At 40.9% G+C, this 16,290-nt stretch overlaps 1 long non-coding RNA gene across 1 annotated transcript in view; it reads left to right on the top strand.

Moving 5' to 3' along the window:
* The first annotated feature begins 411 nt into the window (after positions 1-411).
* The window catches only part of LOC122707865, a 62,205-nt gene continuing 46,326 nt past the window's right edge, over positions 412-16,290 (top strand). The window contains exons 1-2 of the long non-coding RNA XR_006344937.1: positions 412-985; positions 2,222-2,310. This is a non-coding gene — a long non-coding RNA (uncharacterized LOC122707865). The remainder of the gene's footprint in view (positions 986-2,221; positions 2,311-16,290) is intronic.

The following is a 16,290-nucleotide window of genomic DNA, read 5'->3' as shown; positions in this document are numbered from 1 at the left end:
CCCGCCCCCCACCAAGGATGGTTCAGTTTGTTTCTCAAGCCGACCACATGTCTTCAATCTCTCTAATATTACTAGGAAAAACAATTTCAAAATGCCTTAGCTATATAATTCACGAGCCCCCTGGTTTGATTCAGGTGATGAGGTTTAAACTGATTACTGTGCTGTGTGGCTCTGAGTCCTTCACGCGCTGGCTAGCCATTCTTGGCGGATGGTTCCAGACTTCGCTGCAGAAGCTGACTGACTACCCCTGAGGTGCTCCCTGAAGCTCCCGCGAACCCCTGTTCACAAAGAACGCTTTAATGTACCGGAGCCCGGGAGGGCACGGTCTGCAGGCGCCTCCCCGGGGCGGCCGGGCCACTCTGCGCACGCGCAGCCTTCTCTTGGCGGTCGGGGGGGAGTTGCCAGTTTCGCCTCGCCCGCTTCTCCTGCGGCTACCGCCCCCGGGGCGAGCCGAGGTGGTAATGGAGTCTTTGTCGAATACAAGTGAAAAATGAACAATTACGGCTTGAGTCCGCACTGTGCACGCACACGTGCCCGTCAGAGGAGGGGCAGCCAGACCCTGAACTAATGTGTGGCCGCCGGGGACTCCACCGCGGTTCACAGGCGTGATGGGCGCGCGGCGCCAGGGTCCCGGCTCAGCCGGGCGGAGGGCGGGTCGGGGCGGGGAAGAGTGACGCGATCCTCCGCGCCCGCCCGCAGTCTGCACGTGGACGCGGGGCTGCTGGGGGCCGGGACTGCGCTTCGCAGAGCACAACGATCCACCGTGTGCCTCGGCGCCCTCGGAGGTGCTGGTCACCCAGATCCCGTGGGACGGTGCAGCTGCCCTCGGCTTGAGCAACTTCAGCGCTGGGTTACCAAGACACACCAGCTTCAGGCTGCTGATCTTTCTGGAAAGTTTTTTAACTGTGGAGGAGAAAGGAAGCGTCTTAGTTTTAGAAGCTGGACCTGCCTCGAGGGCAAGGCAAAAAGGTGGAGGGGACTGGAGGTAAGAAAGGTTCAGAGACTGAGGGGAGATCAGTTTTACCTTCTCCACAGCCTCTCTCAGCCCCCTAGGCCCTGCCTCCTGAGTTTCCTATTTTGGACACCTGAAAACCTGAACTGATTTTACCGCTTTCCCCCGCTCCGTCTCCCCGCCTTTGCCAACTGTTTTCACCTGGTGGCTGTATCAGGGGCGGCAGGGGTAGGCAATAATGTCATCATCCCCGTCCTTCTCCACTTCACTTAGCTGTGTGCTGAGTGGCTTCAGTCGTGTCCGACTCTGTGCGATCCCATGGACTGTAGCTCACTAGGCTCCTCTCCCGTGGGAGTCTCCAGGCAAAGATACTGGAGTGGGTTGCCATTTCCTCCTCCGGTGATCTTCCCAACCAAGGGATTGAACTTGTGGCTCTTGTGTCTCCAACATTGGCAGGTTTTTTTTAATCATTCGCGCCACCTGGGAAACCCACTTCACTCAGCATCAGGTGCTTTTTTTTTTAATAGACAAGGAAGACCGTGCTATAAAAGGCCAAAACGAGCGCCTTAGACGCGCTACCCAAGCCTGGAGAAGGGAGTGACTTGAACCCTCAGGCTTCTCGCACTTTGCATGAGGTCACCTGGTTTGTCCAGTCTCCCTCTGGCTGCGCCCCAGCAGATAATTGGGGACTTTTCGGTTCAGGAGTTCTTGGCAGGGAAGGAGGCTTCTCCTTGTCCCTGATGGAGCGTTTCAGTTCACTCAGGCACAGACAGGCGGAGGGGCTTTGCTCCACGATACACCTCCCTGTAGCCTCCTGAGCCATCTCAGGCTGCAGGCCGGTGGCAGCCCCTCTTACCGGCCCCAGCTCATGATTTAAGCATGGTTCAACCCCTGCGTACTCTTGTGTGACCCACAGCAGTGAACAGACATCTTTTTTCCGTATGTACACACACCCTATTGGTTCTGTTTCTCTGGAGAACCCTGACTAATACAGGCTGCCTCCCACCATGACTGTGGAACTCCTTTCTCTCTAATCAGAGCTCCCTTTGGGAGAGCTCAATAAGAAAAAAGAAAAACCCTCATTAGGACTGTCCACAGGAGCAGTGACTGCGTGAACCCTAATTACTGCACCCAAATTATTCTTTTCTGGTTGCAAAGGAAGGAATCTCTAAGGTCCTTATTAAAACGTAGGACACATCTAAAGAATGGTAAATTGAAAAGGCTTGAGTCGTTTTTTTTTTTTTTTTTCTTTTTCTTTTGCATTGACAGGAAAATATAAGGTCCTAAGGGCTTCTGAACCCCAGCCAGGTCAGCCCAGAATGGCTTCAGCCAACATGCCCCACGGAAGGGAAGACGCGGTAAGTAGTGACTCATGTTTATAGAGCACTTTATACTGTAGTAAGTGCTTTCATATTTGTTAATGTCTTTGATCTTCATCACCACCTCCTTTAGGTTAAGTATTAGCTCACATCTTTGGACAAGGACAAATCAGAAGGTGAAAGGGAAGGTAGGAAAAGCATTTGAAAAGAACAGGAAGGAGGACCTGGTTGTTGGTTCATTCATGCACTCATTGCACAAATATTTATTGGTTACCACAGTGTGTCAGCTGGGGAGACAGCAGTTAATGAGGGCAGTCATGGTCTTAAGTCCTTCACGAGCTTAGAGTCTAGCAAACATTTCTTCACTACCTGCCCCTGGCAAAGTACTATTGGTGAAGTCCAAGTGTGCATCAGCCTAGCTTAATGGAAGGTTTTCCAGGTCTGAAAAGTACTCTCTGGTGAACTTCCTTTTCCCCTCTAGCATACCTCTGTCACAATGATGGTCGGTCACTCTTCTGTTGTGGTTAGTTAGCTCTTTTATTATCTTTCTCCCCAAGAGCAGGATCATTCTCCACTCAGCCCAGCACAGTGTCTAGCCCGCAGTTCCTAAGGCATGTTTATCCACTGATGACCTATTGTGAGCCATGCTTAGCAGCAGTATCTGAGGCTGCAGGAAAGGAAGAAACCCAAGTCCTTTCCTCTAGAGATCTGGAGTCTAATGGGGAGAATGACAAATAGAGAAGCAATTACATTGCTGTGATAAGGTTTGCAGGGAGTCAAGAGATGCTTAAGCAGCACAGAGGTCTCCTTGGAATGATCAGAAAGAGTGAGCAGAAAGTTTCCAAGAGCATAGCGGGGAAGGCAGAAGGGCATTTGGCACAGTGAGTAACATGAGCCCAGGGGCATGAGGAAAGAGACTGCTAGGAGCTGGGCTTGGCTGCAGGTAGGAGGCTTCTGGTCAGTTGGAGGAAGATAAGGCTGGACACCCTGTCAAAGGCCACAGGCTGACAAGCTCAGGGTCAGATGGCGGGCAGGTGCCCTTGGCACCGGTGGACAGTACGGAACCATTTTTGCCCTTTAACCCTCATGGTAGAAAAAAATGTCCCTCAGAAATAAAATCACAAAATGTGTTGGAAGCAAACTCAGAAGTTATTTAGCCCCGTTGTCACTGGATGCAGAGGTAATTTACCCAAAGCCACAAAGCTTATGGTAGAGACAGGACACAAGAAAATCTCCTGTGATGTTTTTCACTAACATCCCACATCCTCAGGCAACAGCTGCAAGAATATTTGTATCATTTATAGAAAACTCTCAGGAACTTTCTGGTGTGTCAACAACTTAGTCTGAAATAATTCAGGAAATTTTTTTTTTTTTGTCCTGTACTTGCAAGTCTTCTGGAACTTTGAGATTGTTTTTTCTTAAAAATCCCAACAGAATGGTTAACATATTAGTTTGCTAGGGCTGCAGTAACAAAATACCACAGGCTGAAACAACTTTCCCTCCTGGAGGCTGGAAGACCAGTGCTGACGTGCTGGCAGGGTAGGTTTTCTCTGAAGGCCTCTCCCCTTGGCTTGCCGACGGCCACCCTCTTGCTGTGTCCTCACGTGGTCTTTTCTCCATGCACACACCCCTCTGGTATTTCTTTGTATGTTCAAATTTCCTCTTCTTTTAAGGACAACAGTCAGATTGGATTAGGACCCATCCCTAGTAGCCTCATTTTAACTCAGTCACCTCTGTGAAAGCCCTGTGTCCAAATGCAGTCATATTTTGAGGTACTGGGGATTAGGATTTCAACGTACAAACTTGGGGAAGGGAGACAGAATTCACCCCATAGTAGTTAATTTCTTCACTTTCCTAACTCCTCTCTCACGCGTGCTCACTTGCTCTCTCTCGAGTCTATACCTTCCATTTTCTGGGAATTGACAGTGAATCTCTAGAAGGCTCATTCTATGTCTTCAGCACCCAGGAGACGAGTACTTAGTGACTGAAAATCACACATCATTGTTTTGTCTGTTCTATGTCTTCACTACTGGGCAGTGAGCTCTGATGGGCTTTGCAGTGACTATTTCCCAGTATCTAGAACAGAGCCTTGCACAAAATAGGCATATTTTCAGTGGTTAAATGCGTTCAGTAGTCACATATCACATAGCAGTTAATTTGAAGTTTTTAAAGAAAGGCAGAACAGGAAAAAACTGAATAACATTTATTCTTTTAGATTAGTTAGAAATGTATATTCTATACATAAGAAATATGAACCAATAGAATGAAGTTCCAGAATATAGTTTTTACATGTGCTTACAATGTGATAAGTCCATGCTCCCTGAAGAATCATAAAAATTCACTAATCATCCAATATTTAATGTATGAGAGAACTACTTAAATCATGGGGGAATTTTGCTTGATGGGGCACAATCAACTTTTTTATCTCTTATATTTGTTTCATATTTGTGATTGTAAATGCATGTGCAGCCACGTGAAATCAGTGTTATTATCTGGTTTCTATGCTGCTGCTGCTGCTGCTAAGTCACTTCAGTCGTGTCTGACTCTATGTGACCCCATAGACGGCAGCCTGCCAGGCTCCGCCGTCCCTGGGATTCTCCAGGCAAGAACACTGGAGTGGGTTGCCATTTCCTTTTCCAGTGCATGAAAGTGAAAAGTGAAAGTGAAGTTGCTCAGTCGTGTCCGACTCTTTGTGATCCCATGGGCTGACTGCAGCCCACCAGGCTCCTTTGTCCATGGGATTTTCCAGGCAAGTGTACTGGAGTGGGGTGCCATTGCCTTCTCCACTGGTTTCTATAGGAGGTTCTCAAAAGGTAGGAAGCCTGTCTTACTAGGATCTTGCAAAACTCAGCACATTGCTGTGTGCAGAGGATTCACATCATGAAATACCTCAGAAAGTAGTCTGTGGATGATGCTTGTTATTTTTACAGGTTTGGCTTAGAAACCCAGTCAGACTTTCTCGTGCTCTGTTATTCCAATGACACTGGTTTATCAAATGTAAGGAGTAAAACGCCTACAGTAGAACTAAAACAATCAGGTTAATGAAAGAGAGAGAGGAGAGGAGGGGAAAAGAATAGGAAGGGTGAGTAATTCCCGTTCTCTCATTGTGGGTCATGTTTCTTAACTCAGCCAGGAGGAAATCACAATTCATGCAAAAATAATTCTATCTTTATTATTCCATGTCCATGGTGATTTGAGCCCTCCTTTTCTGAAGGGAAAAGAAAAGCATGTGTCTTAACAATACATTCCTCTTGTTCCCACTGAAATGTTATGTTAGTGACTGCATTTGATCGCAATATAACCTGGCTCAGACCCCCTGCTGGGCTCTTACAGACCATTGTTAATGCAGACTCCTTCAGGGGCTGTAATTTGGGATTCAATTTGCCATAAAATTGTCCTGAGTGTCACCTTGGTAATCGAAGATCATGTGACCCGTGAAACACATTGAACTGAAAGATGGCACCTCTTGAAAATTAATGTCAAATTGTTTCCAGTAGTAAAAAGGCCTTAGCCATTTTATGTGAAATGAATGTCACTATATCTCAGAGCTGGTAAGGGGTTAAGAGGAGGATGCTCCACCCACATCCCTTGACCTGGGCCTGCAGGGTCTCAGAGCAGAGCCTTCACCATAAATACCTCAAGGCTCAGCACACAGACTGGTCAATCCAGCAGCCCCTCTGGGTTTGATCGTCCTTATCTTCTTTTCAACCAAAAATCTGCATGTGGTTTAGTAAAGGGTTTTTATTATGATTGTACATATAAAGGCAGTTTAAATGTAAAGTCTGGGCAAACAAAAGTCATAAATGGATGTTGGATATTGTCAGAAGCTTTTTCTGCATCTGCTGAGATGTTCATATGGTTTTTTTCTTGTTTGTTTATATGGTACATCACAATGATTGATTTGCGAAGAATCCTTGTATCCCTGGGATAAATTCCACTTGATCATGGTGTTCAGTTCAGTTGCTCAATCATGTCCAACTCTTTTCGACCCCATGGACTGCAGCAGGCCGGGCTTCCCTGTCCATCACCAACTGCCGGAGCTTGCTGAAACTCATGTCCATTGAGTCGGTGATACCATCTCTCATCCTCTGTCAACCCCTTATCCGCCTGCCTTCAATCTTTCCCAGAATCAGGGTCTTTTCCAATGAGTCAGTTCTTCCTTGGAGTTTCAGCTTCAGCATCGGTCCTTCCAATGAATATTCAGTACTGATTTCCTTTAGGATTGACTAGTTGGATCTCCTTGCAGTCCAAGGGACTCTCAAGAGTCTTCTCCAACACCACAGTTCAAAAGCATCAATTCTTTGATGAAAGCGCTCAGCTTTCTTTGTAGTCCAACTCTCTCATCCATACATGCCTACTGGAAAAACCATAGCTTTGACTAAAGGGGCCTTTGTCAGCAACTTAATGTCTCTGCTTTTTAATATGCTGTTGGTCATAGCTTTTCTTCCAGTGGAACAAGCGTCTTTTAATTTCATGGCTGCAGTTACCATCTGCCGTGATTTTGGAGCCCCCCAAAAATAAAGTCTGTCACGGTTTCCATTGTTTCCCTATTTGCCATGAAGTGATGGGACCAGATGCCATGATCTTAGTTTTCTAAATGTTGAGTAAAACTCAAAAAAAAAAAAAAGCCAACTTTTTCACTCTCCTCTTTCACTTTCATCAAGAGGCTCTTTAGTTCTTCTTTGCTTTCTGCCATAAGGGTGGTGTCATCTGCATATCTGAGGTTGTTGATATTTTTCCTGGCAATCTTGATTCCAGCTTGTGCTTCTTTCAGCCCTGCATTTCTCATGATGTACTCTGTATGTAAGTTAAATAAGCAGGGTGACAATATACAGCCTCGATGTACTCCTTTTCCTATTTGGAACCAGTCTGTTGTTCCATGTCCATTTCTAACTGTTGCTTCCTGACCGGCATACAGATTTCTCAGGAGGCAGGTCAGGTGGTCTGGTATTCCCATCTCTTTAAGAGTTTTCCACAGTTTGTTGTGATCCACACAGTCAAAGGCTTTGATATATAGTCAGTAAAGCAGAAATAGATGTTTTTCTGGAACTCTCTTGCTTTTTCAATGATCCAACGGATGTTGACAATTTGATCTTAGGTTCCTCTGCCTTTTCTAAATCCAGCTTGAACATCTGAAAGTTCACAGTTCACATACTGTTGAAGCCTGGCTTGGAAAATTTTGAGCATTACTTTGCTAGCGTGTGAGATGAATGCAATTGTGTGGTAGTTTGAGCATTCTTTGGCATTGCCTTTCTTTGGGATTGGAATGAAAACTGACCTTTTCCAGTCTTGCAGCCACTGCTGAGTTTTCCAAATTTGCTGGCATACTGAGTGTAGCACTTTAACACCATCATTTTTTGGGATTTGAAATAGCTCAACTAGAATTCCATCACTTCCACTAGCTTGTACATAGTGATGCTTCCTAAAGCCCACTTGATTTCACATTCCAGGATGTGTGGCTCTAAGTGAGTGATCACACCATTGTGGTTATCTGAGCCCTGAAGATCTATTTTGTATAGTTCTTCTGTGTATTCTTGCCACCTCTTCTTAATATCTTCTCTGATTGCTGTAGCTAGGACTTCCAAATCTATGTTGAATAATAGTGGCAAGAGTGGGCACCCTTGTCTTGTTCCTGATTGTAGAGGGAATGCTTCGTTTCTCACCAATGAAAATAATGTTTGCTGTGGGTTTGTTGTATGTGACCTTTATTATGTTAAGATAGGTTCCTTCTATGCCCTTTTTTCAAAGAGTTTTTATCATAAATTATTTATCATAATTTTTTATCATAAATTATGATGATTGAACTGAATTTTGTTCAAAGTTTTTTTCTGCATGTGTTGAAATTATCCTATGGTTTTTATCTTTCAGTTTGTTAATTTGGGGTATCACATTGATTGATTTGCATATATTGAAGAATGTGTTGCATCCCTGGGATAAACCTCACTTGGTCATGGTGTATGATCTTTTTAATGTCTTGTTGAATTCTGTTTGCTAGAATTTTGTTGAGGATTTTTGTGTCTATGTTCATCAGTGATACTGGCCTATAATTTTGTTTTTATGATATCTTTGTCTGGTTTTAGTATCAGGTTGATTGTGGCCTCGTAGAATGAGTTTGGAAGTGTTCCTTCCTCTGCAATATTTTGGAAGAGTTTCAGAAGGATAGGCATTAACACTTCTGTATGTGTTTGATAGAATTCACCTATAAAGCCATCTGGCCCTGGGGTTTTGTCTTTTTTTTCTTGGGAGATTTTTTATCACAGTTTCAATTTCATTGTTTGTAATTGCCTGTTCATAATTTCTATTTCTTCCTGGTTCAGTCTTGGAAGGTTGAACTTTCCTATGAATCTGTCCATTTCCTCTAGGTTGTCCATTTTATTAGTGTATAGTTGCTCATAATAGTCTCTTATGAGCATTTGTGTTTCTGCATTGTCTATTGTGACCTCTCCTTTTTCGTTCCTAATTTTGTTGATGTTTTTCCCCATTTTTCTTGATGAGTCTGGCTAATGGTTTGTCAGTTTTGTTTATCTTATCACAGAACCAGCTTTTAGTTTTATTAATCTTTACTATACTGTTGTTTCCTTCATTTCTTTTCCAGTTATGCTCTGATCTTTATTATTTCTTTCCTTCTACTAACTTTGGGATTTTTCTGTTCTTTTTCCAGCTGCTTTAGGTGTAGAGTTAGGTTATCTATTCAGTGTTTTTCTTGTTTCTTGAGGTGGGATCGTATTGCTATAAACTTCCATCTTAAAATTGCTTTTGCTGCATCCCATAGGTTTTGGGTCATTGTGTTTTATTTGTCATTTGTTTCTAGCAGTCTTTTGAGTTCCTTTATTTCTTCAGTAACCTTTTTGTTACTTAGAAATGTATTGTTTAATCTTCATGTGTTTGTGTTTTTTGCAGTTTTTCTCCTATAATTGATATCTAGCTGCATAGCATTATGGTGAAAGAAAATGCTTGATACAATTTCAATTTTCTTAAATTTACTGAGGCTTGATTTGTGACCCAAGATTATCCTGGAGAATGTTCCATATGCACTTGAGAAGAAAGTGTATTCTGCATTTGGATGGAAGAACTGAAGATATCAGTTAGATCCATTTGGTCTAATGTTTCATTCAACATTTGTCTTTCCTTATTGACTTTCTGTTTTGATGATGTGTCCATTGGTGTAAGTGAGGTGTTAAAGTCCCCTACTATTATTGTGTTGCTGTCAATTTCCCCTTTTATGTCTGTTTGTGTTTGCCTTACATACTGAGGTGCTCCTATGTTGGGTGCATAAATATTTACAATTAATTATGTCTTCTTGGCTGATCCCTTGATCATTATGTAGTATCCTCCTTTATCTCTTATAATATTCTTAGTCTATATTGTCTGAAATGAGAATTGCCACTCTGGCTTTCATTTGACTTCCATTTGCATGAAATATCTTTTTCCGTCCTTTTACTTTCAGTCTGTGTGTATCTCTAGGTCTGAAGTGGCTCTCTTGTAGACAGCATATATATGGGTCTTGTTTTTTTATCCATTCAGCCAGTATGTATTTTGATTGGAGTGTTTAATCCATTTACATTTAAAGTAATTATATATGTTCCTTTTGGCATTTTGTTAATTGTTCTGGGTTTGTTTTTGTAATCTTTCCTGTCTCTTGTCTTTAATGCCTATATAAATACCTTTAGTATTTGTTATAAAACTAGTTTGTTGGGTGCTCAATTCTCTTAACTTTTGATTATCTGTAAAGCTTTTGATTTCTCCATCAATTTGGAATGAGATCCTTGCTGAGTAATCTCGGTTGTAGATTTTTTTCCCAGTACTTTAAATATATCCTGCCATTGCCTTCTGACCTGCAGAGTTTCTACTGAAAGATCAGCTGTTAATTGTATGGATTTTTCTCTTGTATGTTACTTGTTGCTTTTCCGTTGCTGTTTTTAATATTCTTTCTTTGTGTTTAAACTCTGTTAGCTTATTTAGTATGTGTCTCAACATGTTTCTCCTTGGGTTTATCTTATATGGGACACTTTTTGCTTCTTGGACTTGATTGACTATTTCCTTTCCCATACTGGGGAAGTTTTCTACTAAAATCACTTCAAAATTTTTCTCAGTTCCTTTCTTTGTCTCTTCTTCCTCTGGGACACCTATAACTCGAGGGTATGTTTAATATTGTGCCAGAGGTCCCTGAGGGTATCTCAATTCTTTCCATTCTTTTTCCTTTATTCTGCTCTTCAGCAGTTATTTCCACCATTCTATCTTCCATCTCACTTATCCGTTGTTCTGCCTTAGTTATTCTAATATTGGTTCCTTCTAGAGTATTTTTAATTTCAGTAATTATGTTGTTCATCTGTTTATTTTTTACTTCTTCTATGTCCTTGATAATTAATTGCTTCTTGCATTTTCTCTATTTTCGAGGGATAGGAACATCTTTACTATCATTATTCTGAATTTGTTTTTTCAGGTAGCTTGCCTATTTCCTCTTTATTTATTTGGCCTTGTGAGTTTCTACCTAGTTCTGTCATTTGTGCTGCATTTCTCTGTCTTCTCTTTTTTCCTTCCCTAGTTTGCTCTGTTTGAGGTCTCCTTTTCCAAGGCTTTAGGGTCATGTTCCTTCTTCCTTTTGGTTTTTGCCCTTGGTGGGAAAGGTTGGTTCAGTTGTTTGTGTTGACTTCTTGTTGAGTGTGACTTGTGTTTGCATTCTACTCTGAGCAGGTAAGTTTTTTTTCTTTCTTTCTTTTTTTCCCCTGATGGGCAGGGCTGTGTGAGGTGGTATGTTTTGGAGTGTCTGTGGGAGTCCTGTTGCTGATGATTGTTTTCATGTTTTTGTCTTGCTTGTTGTTTGGGTAAAGTGTCCCGCACTAGATGCCATCAGCAGCTGGGTGTTACCAGACTTTGTGCACAAGTGTAGGCTTTCCTGAAAGGTCTCAGTAATTAGTACCCCTGGGGTTTGGAGTTCTCTGGCTGTCTGAGATCCCGGACTCAGTGCTCCCAATTCAGTGGTTCAGGCCCAGTCCTTGGATGGAGGACTGAGATTCCATGAGTTGTTTGTTATGGGATTAAAGGGGATTAAAGCAAACACACCAAGACAAAAAGCAAAACGTAACATGAAATAAAAGACGAACCCAGATAAATGGAAAATACAGGATCACGCAGGTAATTAGAATAACAATGGGACACACACACACACCCCTACAGACACACAAATATAATCAAAGTATTCCAAAGAAAAGAAAGTACAAGAGACTCACTTGGTGAGCAAAGGAAACCCAAAATTATATTGATCAATTAAAAACAGAGCTAATTTAACACTCAGATCAGAAAAGTGAGCCAGAGCGGAGTGCCAGCTGGGGAATATAGCAGAGAAAACATAACAAATTAACGTACATGGTGACAAAAGAGAGTGAAGGGGGAAAAAAAGAAGGGAGAGAAAAGAGAAAAGGAAGGGGTGAAGGAAAGGATTAAAAGAAAAAATAGAAAAGCAAAGATAAACAGACATATGAAAAAGATTTGTATATATTAAGGAATAGCTACAGCAGGAAAATAACAATAAAAAAACAGAACAAAAAAAAATAAAATTACAAAAAAGGAAGGAAAAAATCTTAAAGGAAAAATCCATAACTCCGCAAAAAGCCAACATAAAGGTTGAAGTATGTAGGAGGAATAAAAACTGTGATTTAAAAGAAAGAAAGAAAAAAGTTCTCAAGATGCTTCTTGTTCTTAGTTGTGGAGTTTGTCCCCAGTGGATGGGCTTGGACTAGTGTCCTGTGACGGCTTCCTGGCTGGGGGGACTTGTGCCTGTGTTCATATCGGTGGAGCTGGATCTCATCTCTCTGAAAGGCAGCACAGTCTCCAGTAGTAGGTTTTGGGTGTCTATGGATTCAGTATGGCCTTCGGTAGTCCTCGGCTTTGGCAGTGGCTTAGGCAGTGGTATTTCCACAGCTGCGTCAAAGTAGCCCTCTTAGCACGCATCCTCACTGCTGCCAGCCCCCTGCTTCTCCCCGGGATCTTTGCTGTAGCTTCTGCCTGCAGGCCCACCCTGTGCTGCAGGCAAAAGCTCGCTAGGCAGAGGCTCTGTCACTTTTCTGTTCCCTGACCCCACCGTCTGCTCTGCCGAGGTTTGTGTGCGTATCTTTCAGCACCCCAGGCTGCCCTTTGTTGGAGATTTTTAATTACAGTTTTATTACTTGTGATAGGCCTGTCCATATTTTCTGTTTATTCCTGGGTCAGTGTTGGAAGGTGTTTCCTTCAGTGAAGGAAAGTGTACCTTTCTAAGAATTTGTCCATTTCTTCCAGGTTGTCTGTTTTATTGGCATATAGTTGCTTATAGTAGTCTCTTGTGACCCTTTGTATTTCTGCAGTGTCAGTTGGAATTTCTCATTTTTCATTTCTTATTTTATTGATTTGAGTCCTCTCCTTTTTTTTCTGAGTCTGGCTAAAGGTTTATCAGTTTTACCAGTTATCAATTTTATCAGAAAATTGCTGGTACTAATTAGTGAATTTGGTAATGTTACAGGATATAAAAATTCATGCATAGAAATCTCTTGCACTCTTATACACTGACAGTGAAAGATCAAAAAGAGAAATTAAGGAAACAGTCCCATTTACCATTGCAACAAAAATAGCAAAATACCTAGGAATAAAGCTACCTAGCAAAGCAAAAAAACCTCTATTCAGAAAATTATACTGATGAAAGAAATCAAAGATGACACAAACGGAACGATATACGATGTTCTTGAATTGCAAGAATCAATATTGTGAAAGTGGCTATACTACCAAAAGCAGTCTACAGACTCAGTGCAATCCCTATCCCAGTGGCATTTTTCACATAGTTAGAACAAAAGTTTTATAATTTGTGTGGAAACACAAAACACCTCGAATAGCCAAGGCAATTTTGAGAAAGAAAAGCAGAGCTGGAGGAATCAGGCTCCCTGACTTCAGACTATAGTACAAAGCTATTCATTAAGACAGCATGGTACAGGCACAGAAACAGGAATATAGATCAATGCCCAGAGGGAAACGCGCACACCTATTGGTCTATGACAGAGGAGGGAATGGAGAAAAGACAGTATCTTCAATAAATGGTGCTGGGAAAACTGAGCAGCTTCCTGTAAAAGAACGAAATTAAAATACTTCCTAACACCGTACACAAAAATGAACTCAAAATGGATTAAAGACCTAAATGTAAGGCCGGACACTGTAAAACTCCTTGAGAAAAACATAGGCAGAACACTCTTTGACACAAATGGCAGCAAAATCTGTTTTGATCCACCTCCTAGAATAATGAAAATAAAAACAAAAACAAATGGGACCTAATTAAACTTAAAAGCTTTTGCACAGCAAAGGAAACCATAAACAAGATGAAAAGACAAGCCTCAGATTGGGAGAAAATATTTACAAATGAAGCAACTGACATGAGATTAGTCTCCAAAACATAAGCTCATGCTTAAAATTTAAAAAAAAAAAAGCCCAATGAAAAAACGAGCAGATGATCTAATAGACATTTCTCCAGAGAAGACATACAGATGGCCAACAAAAACATGAAAAGATGCTCAACATCACTAATTATTAGGGAAATGTAAATCAAAAGTACAATAAGGTTTCATTTCACACTGATCAGGATGGCCATCACCATAAAATCTACAAACTGTAAATTCTGGAGAGTGTATGGAGTAACAGAACCCTGTTACACTGATGATGGAAATGTAAAGTGATACAGCCCCTATGGAGAATAGTATGGGGATTACTTAAAAAACTAGAAATAGAACTATTACATGACCTAGAAATCTCACTACTAGACATACATATACCTGAAGAAAACCATAATTCAAAAAGATATATGCACTCCAGTGATCATTGCAGCACTATTTACTATAGCCAGGACAAGGAAGCAACCTAAATGTCCATCAACAGAGGAATGATAAAGATGTGGTACATATACACAATGGGAATATTTACTCAGCCATAACAAGGAACAAAATTGTGTCCTTTACAGAGATGTGAATGGAACTAAAAACTATCATACAGAGTGAAGTAAAGTCAAAAGAGAAAAACTAGTATCTTATATCGCTTTTATGTGGAATCTAGAAAAAATGATACAGATTAACCTATTTGCAAAGCAGAAATAGAGACACAGACTTAGAGAACAAATATATGCACACGGGGAGTGGGGAAGGGGAGTGGGTGGGATGAATTGGGAGGTTGGTAATGACATGTGTACACTACTATGGATAAAATAGTTAATTAGAATCTATTGTATTGCACAGGGAACTCTGCTAAATTCTCTGTGGTGACCTGAAGTGGGAAGGAAATATAAAAAAGAGTGGGTGGCTGTATGTATGTGCATAGCTGATTACTTTGCCGTGCAGCAGAAACCAACACAACATTGTAAAGAAACTATTGTTCGGTCACTAAGTGTGCCTGATAATTTGTGACCCCATGGACTGCAGCCCACCAGACTTCCAAATTATATAGTTATTATTCTGAAAAAAATTATTAAAGTGACTAATGATTATAACTATATTATTATGATTGCATTACTTGTTTGTATATTGTATTTATTACATATTATATGTATACTATATAATATTACTATATAATTTTATCAATTATATAGCAATTATAATTATTAATATTTATTCTTAAATCTTTTTCTTGTCTTATGACACTGGCTAGGAACTCCTGTATAATGCTGAGAAAATATTTCTTGAATATTTCTTTTTTTAAATATATTTGATGTGTAACATTATTGTAAGTTCAAGGTGCGTACCAGATGTTGATTTGATATGTTTTTATGTGAATGCCATTGTAGTACTAGCACCTCTATCACATCACATAATAATCATCTTTTTGTGTGATGGGAATAATTAAGATTTAGTCTGTTAGCAAGTTTGATTATAATACAATATTGTTGCCTATATTCACTAAACACTGCGTTAGGTCTCCAAGACTCATCTACTAATAAAGGCGAACTTCTAATGGTCACTGTTAAGTGTGGTGCTTATTATATGTTTTTGTAGATATCCTTTACCTTTTAAGGATTCTCCTTCTATTATTAAGGTTTTATTTAATCATGAAAAGATGTTGAATTTTCTTTAAATGCTTTTCCTGCACATCCTGAGATGTTCACATGATAACATCTCTCTAGTGTGTAAATGTAGTAGATTTACTGAATGTATTATCCCTTTTATTTGTGCTTACTTAGACTTACCAGCATATTAAGTGTTGCTAACCAACCAGTCCATCGTAAAGGAGATCAGTCCTGGGTGTTCATTGGAAGGACTGATGCTGAAGCTGAAACTCCAATACTTTGGCCATCTGATGTGAAGAGTTGACTCATTGGAAAAGACCCTGATGCTGGGAGGCATCGGAGGCAGAAGGGGATGACAGAGGATGAGATGGCTGGATGGCATCACCGACTCGATGGAGATGAGTTTGAGTAAACCCCGGGAGTTGGTGAAGGATAGGGAGGCCTGGCGTGTTGCGATTCATGGGGTCGCAAAGAGTCGGACACGACTGAGCAACAGAACTGAACTTTGATTTACTAATATTTGTTTAGGGTTCTTATGCTTATATTCTTGTGTTTTCTTCGTACTTCTCCCTTCCATACTGTCAGATTTTGGTACTGAGGTAAAATGTATAAATTAGTTGGAAAGTACTCCTTACTGTTCTCTTCCTTAGAAAAAAATTGTGAAGGGTTAAATTCTTTTCTTCCTTAAATGTTTTGGTGGAATGCACTAGTGAGACCAACTCAGCTTTTCATTATTCTTTTAGAAAGAGTACTAAAAAGTATAAAGTGTTCCTTGTTTTTCATTAGTGAATTTTTTTCAGATTTTAAAAAATTTTCTTGAGTCAACTTTGGTGAATCACATTTTTCTAGGAATTTGTTCATGTATCTATTCAAGAACTTTGGTATAAAGTTGTTAAAAATTCTTTTATTTAATGCTGAGGCATCTGGAGTGCTGTTCCCTTTTCATTTCTGATACTAGATACTTATAGCTTCTCTTTGTTTCTTCATTAATTTTGCCAGAAGTTTGTCAG

Source organism: Cervus elaphus, chromosome 14 (genome assembly GCF_910594005.1).
Source record: "Cervus elaphus chromosome 14, mCerEla1.1, whole genome shotgun sequence".
Lineage (NCBI taxonomy): Eukaryota > Metazoa > Chordata > Mammalia > Artiodactyla > Cervidae > Cervus > Cervus elaphus.
The sequence above is the reverse complement of the archived record's forward strand: the minus strand, read 5'-3'. Positions and strand labels throughout refer to the sequence as shown.